We start from the raw sequence: 13,384 nt of genomic DNA on the forward strand, positions 1-13,384 counted from the left end.
GACAGCCGGAGCCATCACAGGGTCACTGTCAGGCACCGGGGTCCGAGCTGTCAAGCGGATAGTGTCTGGAATAAAAGCGGGAGGCAGGTGACTGTTTTCTCCATTAAAAAGTGTGATCAAGAAGACAAAGTCCAATAAGGGGAAAAAAAAGGGGCAGGAACAAAATCCTGGGAAGATGAGTAGAAGATTCTGGGTCAGAGAAACATCTTGAAGGTGGAAGGGAGTGAGCTGTAAAGGTCCAAAAATTTAGGCCAAGTAAGGCTGGGAAATAATTCACCCACTCCAGTATCAGCAAAGACAGAAGAAAAAATGAAAAATCATCAGTGAGAAGTGATGGGTGAGTGATAGAAGAAATGTTGGCAGAAGTGAGAAGTGCCCCCAATTTTAAAGTCAATGGAGCTGAACTGTTGGCATACACCCAAGAGACCAGGGTAAGCGTCACAAAATCAAAATACTGTGTGATGGGGCCTCTCCGGTGGCGCAGCGGTTGAGCGCTGGGTTGCGAAGCTGCCCGCAGCCTCTGCAGCACCGGTTCGATCCCCGGCTGCTCCCCGGCCACCGGAGGAGGGTCCCACATGGCGTGCAGACCTCTCCTGCCGCCCGCTGCTCCCCTCAGCAGTGTACTTCGGTCCTTCTGCCTGCTCTGCTCCCCGCTCTGGCTCTGGTGAATTCTCTCACCCTCCCGCGCTTCTGACTGTACCCAGTGCTTGTATAAACAAACAAATAAATAAATAAAAACATGCCTCTATAAAAAAAAATCTTTAAAAAAAAAAAAATACTGTGTGATGGACCTTGAAACTAAAAGTTTAGCTGTACCGGTTCCAGGTGTAGACGTTTGACCATAACACCCAGTTATGTACAAAGAGATAAAAATGAGTCTGGTTACCAAAAGGCCAATAATGGGGAACCGGTATATAGAATCTTAAGCAAGTTCTCCTGAATCATCTGAGAATTTTATACCCAGACGAGTTGTATGATGGTAAAAGACAACATTTTCAAGAATGTCAGAATTTAAAAAAAAAAACAAAACAGAAAACACCTCCCATGAATGCTACTCAAAATGATTTCATTGAAGATGTACTGTGTTGCAAATGTCAGAAGTTCTCAGAAGAGATAATATATAACATGAAATGTAATTTAGTAATAGAAATCTGGTTATATAATTCCAGATTATAGTAACCAAATCCAGAAAACCTGGAGGCCAGGGGAGTAAAGTCTCTTAATCTTGAAGAAGAAAAAAAGGTAGGAACAGAATTTTTAAAAAACAGTTTCATTCTGTGCTTTTGATATTGAGACACATAGTTCAAAGGTTGCTAAAATACCAGGAGACTTAAAACAACATCTAGTCTTTCCAACATGAAAAAATAGAAGAGAAAAACCAGTACAAGCAGCCTAAAGGGACACAAAAGAAACAAGAAGTCATAAAGTCCAATGTCATTGTTGCTATGTCAACAAATCTGTTCTATTAAAAAATTAAGATTTGCAAATAAGATTTTAGAAACTATAATCAACTGCTTATGAAAGAAACACGTCTCAACCAAAATAAGAAAATGAGCCGTGGAGGACGCTCTGGGTTCTAACCATACACACCCAAACAGAAAGAAAACGAGGTCGGCAACGATAATTTCACACCAAACCTCAAAGGAAAGGGTCAAAATGGAACTTACAGGGACATTGCATACAAAAGCATTAAAATCTATAAGGCAAGTTGTTGGATATGCAGCTTGCTGCTCTAATAACTGCCTGCAAAGCCCTGAACACAGAACTAAAAAGAGATTTGATGGCGTACTCAAATAAATTAGCTTATAAAAATCAGCACTTTTTGTGCCAGCTAGAAAATACAGTGAAATAAGATTCCATTCCAGAAGCAAATAAAATATAAAACTACCTTGAATTAGATTTTAAAATGACTATAAATCTTCACCTAAAATCTTTTTTTAAGTTGACCAGAATAAGCATCATAAAATCGAAATACCTGGAAGTTTGGTTTGAAATTAGACAATGTAATTTTAATCTGGAATAGCAAGAAAGAGGAATGCAAGTATATAAAAAAGATTAATCCAAGTAGTGGGGAGTGAAGGGATCTTTAAAATGATCCTATCGCTAAGACTGACTCTCCAGGAAGTAGTCAGATGTTGGGCAAGAAATTAGGTACAAAGGATCATTATTCATCACAAAATTGTTCAAAATACAGAAGAGCTAGGAAGAACCTCTCTATATAAGTGAAGGTGAATATTTCAATGATTCCACTTGCTGGCTTACTATGAAGCAACAAGAAATAAAACTTAGAGGGCCTCCCCGGTGGCGCAGCAGTTGAGTGCTGGGCTGCAAAGCTGCCCACAGCCTCTGCGGTGCAGGTTCGATCCCCGGCCGCCGGGCGAGGGTCCCACATGGCGCGCAGACCTCTCCTGCTGCGCCCCCTGCTCCCCTCAGCAGTGTATTTCATCAGTCTGCCTGCTCTGCTCCCAGCTCTGGCTCTGGTGAATTCTCCCACCCTCCTGCATTTCTGACTGTACCCAGTGCTTGTATAAATAAATAAATACATCTTAAAAATAAAAAAACAGGGGAAAAAAAAAGACTATTTAAAGACAGGAGGAAGTACTTACTTGACAAAAAACAAAATGAAAACCCCCCAAAAAGATCGTCAGTACAATTCCAAATTTGTAAATCATATTTTTGAAGCCAATAGCCATTATGTTAACCACATTTATTTTTGACTGATGTGCTTCTCCTCCCTTCTCCACCTCTTCCTCCTGGTTTCTAAAAAGAAAGCCTTCCACTTAAAACCAGGAAAAAGCCACTTGAGGCTGTGACTGTTGGCGGGTCACGGGCCCTGGACACGGGGCTTTATTTCAGAACCGGGAGGCCTTGAATAGCCCCCTCTGCATAGGGGGAGCCTGCGCAGAGGGGGGCGCGGGCTCCGGGCTGGGCCCCCGGGGGGCCTGGGTGACACAGCAGCACGAGGCCTCCTGCACATCCTCCAGGCAGGACCATCCGCTGGAAAACCCAGCGGCAGAGGCGTCGGGAGAGTAAGGGGCGACGCTGGGACAGGGGTCCTGGGAGGGGGACCCACAGCCCCGCAGGGCCGCCCCGCGAGGACAGAGCCAGGGGACCGCGAGGTCGCCCCACCCGCCCGCGGGCCCCGGGGGAGCAGGTGTCAGGGCGCCCCGCGGTGCTGGGCGGAGGCGCCCCCCCCCCCCCCCCCCACTGCCCAGAGGCGTTATTAAGGCATCCGGGTCTCGGGAAACTTCCTCATCGGGGCGCTGCTATTGGCTCCTGCACTGCCCTGATGTCACCGTCAGCCAATCCCGAGTCAGTTGCTTCTCCCAGGCTAAGTCATTAATTAGGCCTTAATTAACTCTTCCTAAGCCAGAGGGGTCCCCAACTGTGCTCCTCGCCTGTTTGGGGCGACCCTTTGCTGGGATGGGGGAGTGAAGAGGTGGGGCTGGATGTAAACTGAAGAAGAGGTAATAGTGCCAGGTTTTGTGGACAGAGGTACAGATGCCATTTTTCAAGTATAAATGTAATAACTTCATTCAGGAAAGTGTAAAGAGAGCCTCCCAGGATTCCATCACCCCGAGTTAGCACTGTTAAAACATTGCAGTGCAGGGTTTCAACACTGAAACATTTCAGGCCTCCTATAGTTTTAAACTCAACAGTGGAGATTTTAACAGAAACAGACTAATTGTATTTTTGTAGCATTTTTTTATTCACTGACTGTGAATCTGCCTTTGTTATTAAATGACCTTGACATGCACAGTACTTAATGGCAGCAAACTTCTCAGCCGAATGCCCATTTTCCAGTACGTAGAGTTATGCGGTCATTTTTACTGGATGCAGGGAATTGTGTTGTCTGATTCTATCATGATTTATTTTAAAAGTGCCCAGGTCATTACTGCAAAGGACACTAGTGTATATACACGTATTGGAAGACCCTTGTCCTATTAGTTCCTTAGGATAAATTCCTAGAAGCAAAATCAAAAACCAAAGATTAAAATACATGGATTGCTCTCCAGACCCTAAGTAATCTGTGTGAGATCCTTTGTACCCTAAACAATATTTTCTGTCTCTGATGATGGAGTGTCAATGATAGGTATGGAACTTTTTTCACTTTCCTCGTTGTTCATAACATTGGCCTGTTTTCATGTATCCAGTGGGCTCATATTTCTTGTCTGAATTGCGCATCTTCTCTGCCCATTTTGGTATCAAATTATCTGTCTCTTTCCAATCCATTTGCAAGATCATTAATTTCAGCTTGACAGTGTTTCTCCAGCTTTGTTCCATAGGTCCATAAGAGGAGGTGGAGTTTTCTTTTACAATGCTGTTTTTGCCAGGCTTTTTTCAGGGTTTATTTACTTTTGTGGTACCACCCCCCCTCCCCAGCTGCTCAGTAGTTCCTGTAGTGTGTTCCTGGAAATGCTGAAGAGCCATAGCCATCATTGGAGGTAACTCTTGGACCACTTTTAAAATAGCTTACATAATTATTAGTCAATTCAATTCAGTTTATTCTTTATTAAATTTTTAATTGTTAATTATTTTAGTTAAATAATTAAAGCTTTAATTAAAATTTCATTAAAATTTCTTTATTAAAATTTAGAAATGAGTAATATACACTTGGGTCCAAATTCATAATTCAAAATAAGACATTACAACAAGGGAAGTTTCCCTCTCCTCTCTGCCTCAACCAGCTCCTCCCCATCCCATAAGTGACCATATTATTGGCTTATTGTGAAGCTCTCCAGAGCTATTTCAAAAGCAAGAACAAAATCTTCTTTGAAAAAAAAAAAAACCACAGAATATAAATATATTTATCTTGCTTTTAAAAAAAAACACGTTTTATTTATGTATGTATTTTGATTGAGCTAACATTGATTTACAACACTGTATGTGACTCGAAGACATAGGATCACATGAGGAAGTCACCCCCAGCCTGCACATAGTCAGCCCACTGTCCCCACTTTCTTTTTGTTTTTCCCCCTTCCTCTTCCCTGACTTGTAACCTCAACTCTACAATCAGATTTCTAGGGTCCGTTATTAATTTGGTTTTAACTAACTAAAGTCAGTCAACATATAGTGTTTTGTTTCTCTATATTTCATATATAAGTGAAGCCATCTGGTATTTGTCATGTTCCTTCTGGCTTATTTTGCTTAGCATTATCCCCTCCAGTTCCATCAGTGTTGTAGCAAAAGGCAAGATCACATCTTTTTTATAGCTGAGTAGTATTCCATCGTGTATACACACCACATTCCTCGAATCCCTGCCCTGTCCTTGGGCACCCACGTTGTTTCCGTATCTTGGCTGTTGCAACTAGTGCCGCAGTGGCCCCAAGAGAGCAGCTATCCCTGTGAATTAGTGTTTTTGCATCCTTTGGGTAGACACTTAGGACTGGAATTGCCAGGTCATATGGTTTTATCTATTTTTAATATTTTGAGAGACCACACTGTTTTCCATCAGGGATAGACCAGGCTATGTTCCCACCAACACTGAACGTAGGTTTCTTTATCTCTACATCCTCAGCAGCTTTTGCTGTTTCTGGTCTTTTGATGTGGCTCATTCTCACTGGTGGGAGGTGGAGTTTCATTGTGCTTTTGATCTGCATTTCCCTGCCGATAAGTGATGATGCGCGTTCTCATACGCCTGTTGGCCTCTGTCTGTCTGTCTTTGGAGAAGTGTCTGTTTAGCCCTTCTGCCTATCTTTGGATTGGGTTAGTTTTTTCTTTTCATTGAGTTACACGAGTTCTTTATATCGTGAATATCAGCCCTCTGTCAAATGTATGGTGGGCAAACATTTTCTCCCATTCAGAATGGTGTCTTTCATTTTACTGATAATTTCTTTTGCTGTGCAGAAGCGTTTTAATGTAGTCTTGTTTGTATTAATTTTTTTTTCTCTTGCCATTGGAGATGAATCCACAGACATCACTGAAGCCAGGGTCAAAGAGTGTTTTGCCTAAAAACATAATATATTTTGAAAATTTTATCTATGTTAATACATATGGTTACCATATTTTTATTTTTATTTATTTATTTTTTAAAAGATTTATTTATTTATTTATACAAGCACTGGGTACAGCCAGAAGCGCAGGAGGGTGAGAGAATTCACCAGAGCCAGAGCAGGGAACAGAACAGGCAGACTGACAAAGTACACTGCTGAGGGGAGCAGCGGGCAGGAGAGGTCTGTGCCATGTGGGACCCTCGCCAGTGGTCGGGGATCAAACCGGCGCTGCAGAGGCTGTGGGCAGCTTCGCAACCCAGTGCTCAACTGCTGCGCCACCGGGGATGCCTGGTTACCATATTTTTAAAAGAGCTGTATGTTGTCCCATTTAAGGAACCAATAATATTTTGTTGCAGTTTGACAAGTGAGTGTGTGTGGGGGGGGTTCCTGTGTGTGGGAGGCCGGGGTGGGGGACAAGCAGGGAGAGAAGCCCAAGGAGGGCCTCAGGGCCATGCTGTGAGGGTTAGACTTTCCCCATGAGTGCTGGGGAGCCCGGGAAGGTTTTCAAGACGGGCCAAGCTACCACCAGTTCCCCTCTTTCTCTTCACCAGCCCCCAACCCAGTGAGGTTATTCTCTTTGTGAGCAAAGATGCCAATAATAGCCTGACCTGCAGACACGATGCTTGTTGTTGAAGAACTGCAGCCACTGTGGGCCCAGGAGAACCTGCCTGCCGCGTCCTGGGGGACTGAGGGCATCACAGAGTCCTCTGCACCTCCGCCACCAGGCTGATGTCATGTGCAGTGTGACCGAGTCTTCCTCCCTCCGGGACAGTTCACTGAGCCTGTTTCCAGGAGGCCTCTCCCCAGGCAGGGACAGGCCCTGGGCGGAGGAGCCCAGGTGGCTGCTGAGCTCCAGGTTGCGGCCGGGGCCTAGAGGAGACTGGTGTTCCTGGACAGGGATGGGAGTCGATGGCGGCTTTTGCTCCATTTCTAGCAGGGACACAATGGCACGTGCCCCTCTGTGAAGCGTGGGCTGAGCCCAGCTGCCTGGGAGCTCCCCTCCCCTTCTGGGGCCCCGCGGGAAGGACACTAGGGTTCTACACCCCCTGGAGCAAAGAAAATGGAGCCAAAGAAAATGGATGGGGGACAGTCAAGTCTGGCTTTCTCTGGCCCAGGTGTCCTCTGAAGTCAGTTTCCACCCATTTCTCCCAGACTGTGACACCCCCCCCCCCCGACATGGGTCCAGTTCCCATGTGGCTCCTTGGGGGCAGTTGTTGAAAGTCCAAATTGGGAGCTCACGCTCCCTACCACAGTGAAAGTTGCTTCTGCAGCCTTGGCAGGAACGTATCTGCTACCTCTGTCCCCAGGAGCTCCCTCCGCCTGTTTTCTCTTCCTGGGATGGTACATTCGGGCTCACAGCCTGCCGGGTGGACCCCCAACGCCTGTCGTGGCAGGCACGCCTGGCCCAGGCTCAGCGCGCTGTCTTCCTTGTCTCTCTGGGCTCCTTGAGAGCCACGTGACTGCCAGGAAAGGGGGTTTGATGGCGCCCAGCTCAGCCCCTGCTTTTAAAGGCTGAGAGTGTGGCACCCCTTTCTTGTCCGGTCCAGAGAGCTCTCGGAGCCCTTGTCAACTCTGCGAACATGTTCTTGTGCCAAGCCTGGCATTCCAAGGCCAGTCATGCCACCGCTTGGCCACTTGTAGGGAAATGTTTGGGCGAGTCCCCCCTCGATTCCTTTGTCTCCTTCGACTGGCCCACTAGTAAGTGGACAGGAGAGAGAACAGCCAGAGCACAGACAATTTAATCACTGCGCACAGAGACACGTCAGTGCAGAGACCAGTGACAGTCGTGGCGTTGTCCTGGAGGCGGGCTGGTCTGTTATTGTGGTGGAATTGCGTTTCTCTCTATCCCCCACCTCTTGTTTTTTTAAAGATTTGCTTATTTATGCATACAAGAACTGGGGTACACAGGCCAGAGGTGCAGGGGTGAGAGGATTCACCAGAGACAGAATGGGGAGCAGAACAGGCAGATCGACGAAATACACTGCTGAGGGGAGAAGTGGGCAGACAGGAGAGGTCTGCTGTGCCATGTGGGTTGCTCCCTGGCCAGGGATCGAATTCGTGCTGCAGAGGCTGTGGATAGCTTCATACGTTGTGTCTTAAACCCCTTGCGCCACCAGGGAGGCCCTATCCCCGCCTTCTTTTCAACCTAGAGTTGCCGCTCTCCAAGTCCCTACTCTCTCTAAGACCTAAATTTTGTAGAGGAGGGGCAAGTTGGCCCCTTCCTCACCACTGTCTCAGTCTTCCTGGTGGGGCAAGGAAGGAGGTGCCAGGATGACCCCAGGTGTGATTTTAGTACTTTCCACAGAGAGAAGCAGACAGCTGGTCGACCTTGGCTGTGGGTGCAAGTAGGTGCCTCGTCTCCACCCACCAGCCCCCCTGACACCCTGTATTTGGAGCATTGCTTGACACAGCAGAGGATGCACCTCACTGAGTACTCACCTCATGGGAATCTTCACAGAGAAGAGGCTGCTCTTGTGCTAGAGGCCCAGAGATTCCTGCAGCCCCTAGCTTTTGTCTGTTTCGCCTAACCTGGTTCACATGTTCTTACACTGGTGATTACATTTTGTTCAAAGACACTTTGCACCGAGCAGCATATTCATCACTAACCAGGTGGAGCCCCTCTGGGCATGTCTGCACAGTCCAGGATGCCATGAGGCGCACCAAGCCCTACTCCATGCACGGCAGGTAGAACTGGCAGCTGGTCAACCCTCTGGCCCAAGACCGTGGCTCAAGACACACACATACACCTGACTGAAATTGAACCAGACATAGTCTCTTGCCTGGACATTTAAAATCAGGTGGAGAGAAGGCTGGTCTGTCTGTCCAACACCTGAGGAACATGGGTGGCCAGTGCTCAGAGAGCAGAGAGGCTGTCGTGGAGATGGAAGGAAATGGCCTGCGGACAGATGCAGCTGTGAGTGTCATTGAGCATATGGTGCTAGGGCTGCAGTTATAACCACACTGTGGGGGGTAATGGGGGAGAGAGAGAAGGGGTGCATGTGCCCAGAATCAGTTGCCTTCCGGCGCCCTGTTCTAGTCCAGCTGTCCCTCTTGAGCTGGTTTTTCTTTCTGTGTTTCTATGTGATTTCCCTACAAACTTGAATGAACTTCCTGTTGCTGAAGGTAATTTGGAGTAGTTTCCTGTTCATTTGTAGCCCAGAGATGCTGACTAAGATGCAACCTGGTGCCAGGAAATGAAGCGGCACGTGACTCCCTCAGTGGCCCATCAAGGGACAGGACGGGCCCGCCTGCGGGGTGGGGGCCGGCTATGGCAGGAACAGTCAGAAACAGCTGGTGAAACTGGTTTTGGGGACATGGACAATTGTCCTCCAGAGGCTGAGACTTAGGGGGCCCGAGGGCCATGTTGAAGACTATCTGACTGCTCCGGCTCCTCCTGGGACTTCAGGAAGGTGTGGGAGATGCGAACAGTCTTCGAGGCCTATGTAGAGGGGAGGGGCAGACAGTCAGGTGACTGCTCTTGGAGTCGACTCCATCCTCAAAACTCATCCAAGGATTTGCAGGGCTGCGGTGGCCTCCATGTGCCCAGTGGGTGCTGCGCCCCCCGCAGCTGCAACATCCGTGGCCATCCTGTGGCCTGGAGACCCTGATCCTTCCACGCTTCTTCTAGCTCTGCATGCTGCCCCCTCTTGCAGGTCAAGGGGGTGAGGCCTGTCCCAGGAAGGCAACTGCAGGCATGGCTCTGGGGTGCTTCTATGGGGCCCCAGGGGACGTTCCTCCCATTTCGTGGCTTCTTCTGAGACTGGATGAATCTACAGATTCACTCCAGAAGGCTGAGAGTTAGGAGAGAAGGACCCAATTCAATCATGTGGGAGGAGAACTTGCTCGGCTGTAAATTCTAAAATAAATGGGGACGAAATGGAGCATTGTGTCCAGTGCTAAGGGCCCTGGGGTGCCAAGGAGAGAGGCGGGGGGCTTACATAAAAGGGGGTGATGAGTTTGTGTGACAAAACCCTGCCCCTGGACTCTCGTCCTGCCTTCAGATAGTTTCTCAGACTGAAAGGTTGTTTCTGGAGACAGCCCCACATCTAGGCAACCTGCCTTCTCCAAATAGTAGCAACGGCTTCCCCGAGGCTCCCAGGGCGCCACTGCTTAGTTTCACTTGACGAGGTGACACGTCTTGGGAAAGACCCACACCGGACATCTTGGAGGAAGCTGGCTGAACCCTGTTGGGGAGACTAATCCTCCCTGCCTTTGGGGTGATGAGAAGGCAGACACTATTCTCCTTTCGCCCCAAGGCAAACCCCATTAAGCAGAGCACTCTGCAGGGGGGCCGGCAGGATTCCTTCCAAGAAGCAGAAGCCCTCAGGCACAGCTCTGCTTGGGCGCCCAGTGCAGCAAGACCTTGAACAGGCCTTCCAGCGAATGGAGTGTCCCTAAATGGAACAGACAGGCTGTGAGAGCTGCCAGGGGAGAGCTGAGAACAGGGTCTTTGGAGGGACTGCAGTCCTCACCGCAGGCTCCTCGGGGGCCCAGGCCCCTCCTCTCAGAGCCACGCACTCCATTCAGCAGACGTCACGCCTACAGCCAATTGCTCCCCAATCTCCACCCACTTGACCTGGCCCAAGTCCCCATGGGCAGAGCTGGACTGGCTCTCCCGGCCTCGCTTCCAGGTTAGCCGGCACCAGCCCCGCACCGGCATGGGACACGCATGTTTTTATTTGTTGTACGTAAAGATCTGATCCTGTTCTATTCAGCACATTCTGCAGGAGAAACCCCCAAACTTCAGTCTCCTCCTAAAATAAAGGCAGAAAACAAGTGCCCATTAACGCTACCCGGTTTTGAAAGCCCCGTCCATGCGAGGAGGCGGAGACTCAGCAGCGGAGGGTGTTCTCACGCCCGAGTGGGCGAGGACCGTGTTTCCTGACACTGGGAAGGAGCAGCGGCTGCCAAGGCTCCCAAGGGGCCAGGCACCTGGTCCTGCAGTGGAATGGGTGGGTCCCGCCAGGGCCGGACATGTGCTCGTGTCCACGTGGCTGTCTGGGTGGGTCGAGTCACTGCACAGGGTCTGCCCGTGAGGCCTGGATTCTGCAGAACCAGTGTCTCCGCTGCTGCAGCTGCTGTCCACACTGAGCACCCACAGGAGGCCGCCCGGGCCGGGAGGCGGTGAGGACTGTGCCCTCGCTCTTCTTCCCCCTGGCACGGGTCATCGCAGACATGCAGCTCGTGTCCTCACCCGGGATGGCCACATCCTCCAGGTGACTGTCCAGGAGACGGTCGCCAGGCCTGGCTCGTGCAGCCTCGCTGGGGGACACCCCCCTGGAGGACCCAGTTGCGCCCCAGGAAGTAATGCCCCAGAGGATGGGGCTGCCTGCGCTGGCTGGGGCGGGTGTCGGGCCACTCTGGGCATGGCTGGCTGCGTCCTTGGAGGTAACGTCCTTGGGTCTCTGGGCTGTGCTGGGGAAATGAGAGGTCAGTGTCTCAAGATGGCCTCAAGGTGGGGGACAGGGAGGACCAGGAGGGGAGCAGGAGGAGGGCAATGGGGGATGGGGGAAGAAGGAAAGAGAGGGAGGGAAGGGAGGGGGAGAGGGGAAGACGGGCTGGGCTGGCTCAGAGGCCGTGGTGTGTGCCCTGCCCTCTCACCGCCCTGCCCAGCTTCCCGGGGAGCACCCACTGCCAAGTGTTGAATCCCTTGTAATCCTCGCTTTCTCCAAGAAGACCACCCTGTGCGTCAAACAGAGGAGAAGGGAGGGAAAGAGCGTCCCAGGGCGCTGCCGCCCCGTCCCACTGTGACCTGCTCCCACCCCGGCAAGAGGACGGCAGCAGGCCCGCGGGCAGCACGCAGGGGCTCGGGCACGGCCACTGCCCAGCACAGCCCGAGCTCCGGCCCAGGCCTTGTGGCCAGGCCCACCGGCGGCCGTCGGAGGGCTGCTAGTTGGCGCTCCCGGCCAGAGCGGCCCCGGGGCAGGGACAGTCCTGCCAGGCCCGCCTGGCTCCACTGGGCGCTGGCAGCTGCGGACATGGAGGTGGGAGGGACGCGCCACCTGCCCTGCCCCCCTGTTCCCTGACAGCGGCCCCCACCCCGCGAGCTCTGACCTGGCTGCTTCCTCGCCTGGTCTCCACCTGCCCTGTTCCCTTGCCCCTGGTGCTCCCCATGTTTCCCCACAACAGCCTTGGTTCTTGTTTTGTTGGGGAGACGCTGAGCTGCTCCTGCCCGTCGGGTTCCCCGCAGCAGGAGGAGATTCAAGTTGACCGGCACAGCGGCCGTGCAGAGAGCAACAGAACCTTCCATCTGCATCTGCGGCTCTAGGGAGGCGATCGCCTCCAGAAAGAGTCATACAATTTGGGAGGAAAAGGACAGAGTGAGGAACCTTGCCATGGAAAGGAAGGAATTTTCACACCTTGAAGCCCAGTTCTGGGGTGATGAGGCTGTTTCCGAGCTTCAGAGCCACTGAAAGAAAACTGATTTCCTGATTTTAGGGAGATAGAGAATTTGGTGAAAACATCGTGATTAGATCTTCTGATTCTCAGTCTCTCCCATTCAGAATAAGCAGCCAGCTGCGGCGGCACCGGTCCGGGGACAGCCAGCCTCGTCTTGGGCCCTGCCGGACCCATCCCCCGTTGCCTGGCGCCACGCGAGGGAAGGCCCGGGGCTCTCCACCCACGGGGCTCCCGGCTCTGGTGAGTCCACACTCCCCGCCCCAAAGTTCCAGTCCAGGCCCCACCACTGAGAGGCCAGGCTGGCGCAAGGTAGCTCGGCCGCTGACTGTTTCCTGTATGAAGCAGGCGGCAGGTGCATTTTGGACAAGGTGTTCACGAGATTTGCTGCTCGTGTTCAGACATCCACGCGTCTACCTGCACACAGGCGTCCGCGTGCGCGTGCAGGGGGTCCTGTGTTTGTCATGCAACCTGGATTGACTGTGTCTGCACATCAGCCCATCGCTGCCTCCTCCTCAGATGATTTCTAGGTAATCTCAGAAATGGGGCATCCTCTCTCTTTCCCTTCCCCTTGGTCTCTGCTCTGGGGGGTGATGTCCTGCCCCTCGCCCAGCCCCCGCTTCTGTCAGTCAGCTCGGGGCACTGGACACCGGCTCCTCCCTCTCCAGTAGCCGAGCATCTCTCCTCTCATTGGCTGCCGTCACCATGGCAACTCACTGTCTCCTCCGACCCCCACCCTCCTGTCCAGATTCGTGGGGTTGCAGACTTCTCAGGGAGGGGAGAGAGGCAGGCTCTGGAGTGGGGGAGGAGCCCTAGCCCGCAAAGGCAGCCATGTATTTGGGGTTCACTTGGATTCCCCATTCCAGCCCCATTCGTGGTGTGGCCTCTGGTGTCCACTCGGCAAGGGGGGCCTTTCCGTGTCCTTAAGAATCGGGGCTCCCTCTGAGGAGGGCAGCTTGAGCAGCGGTCAAGTGTGTTGTCTTCACGCTCTTCCT

This window comes from Talpa europaea (assembly GCF_964194135.1).
Source record: "Talpa europaea genome assembly, chromosome: 4".
In the NCBI taxonomy this organism is placed as follows: domain Eukaryota; kingdom Metazoa; phylum Chordata; class Mammalia; order Eulipotyphla; family Talpidae; genus Talpa; species Talpa europaea.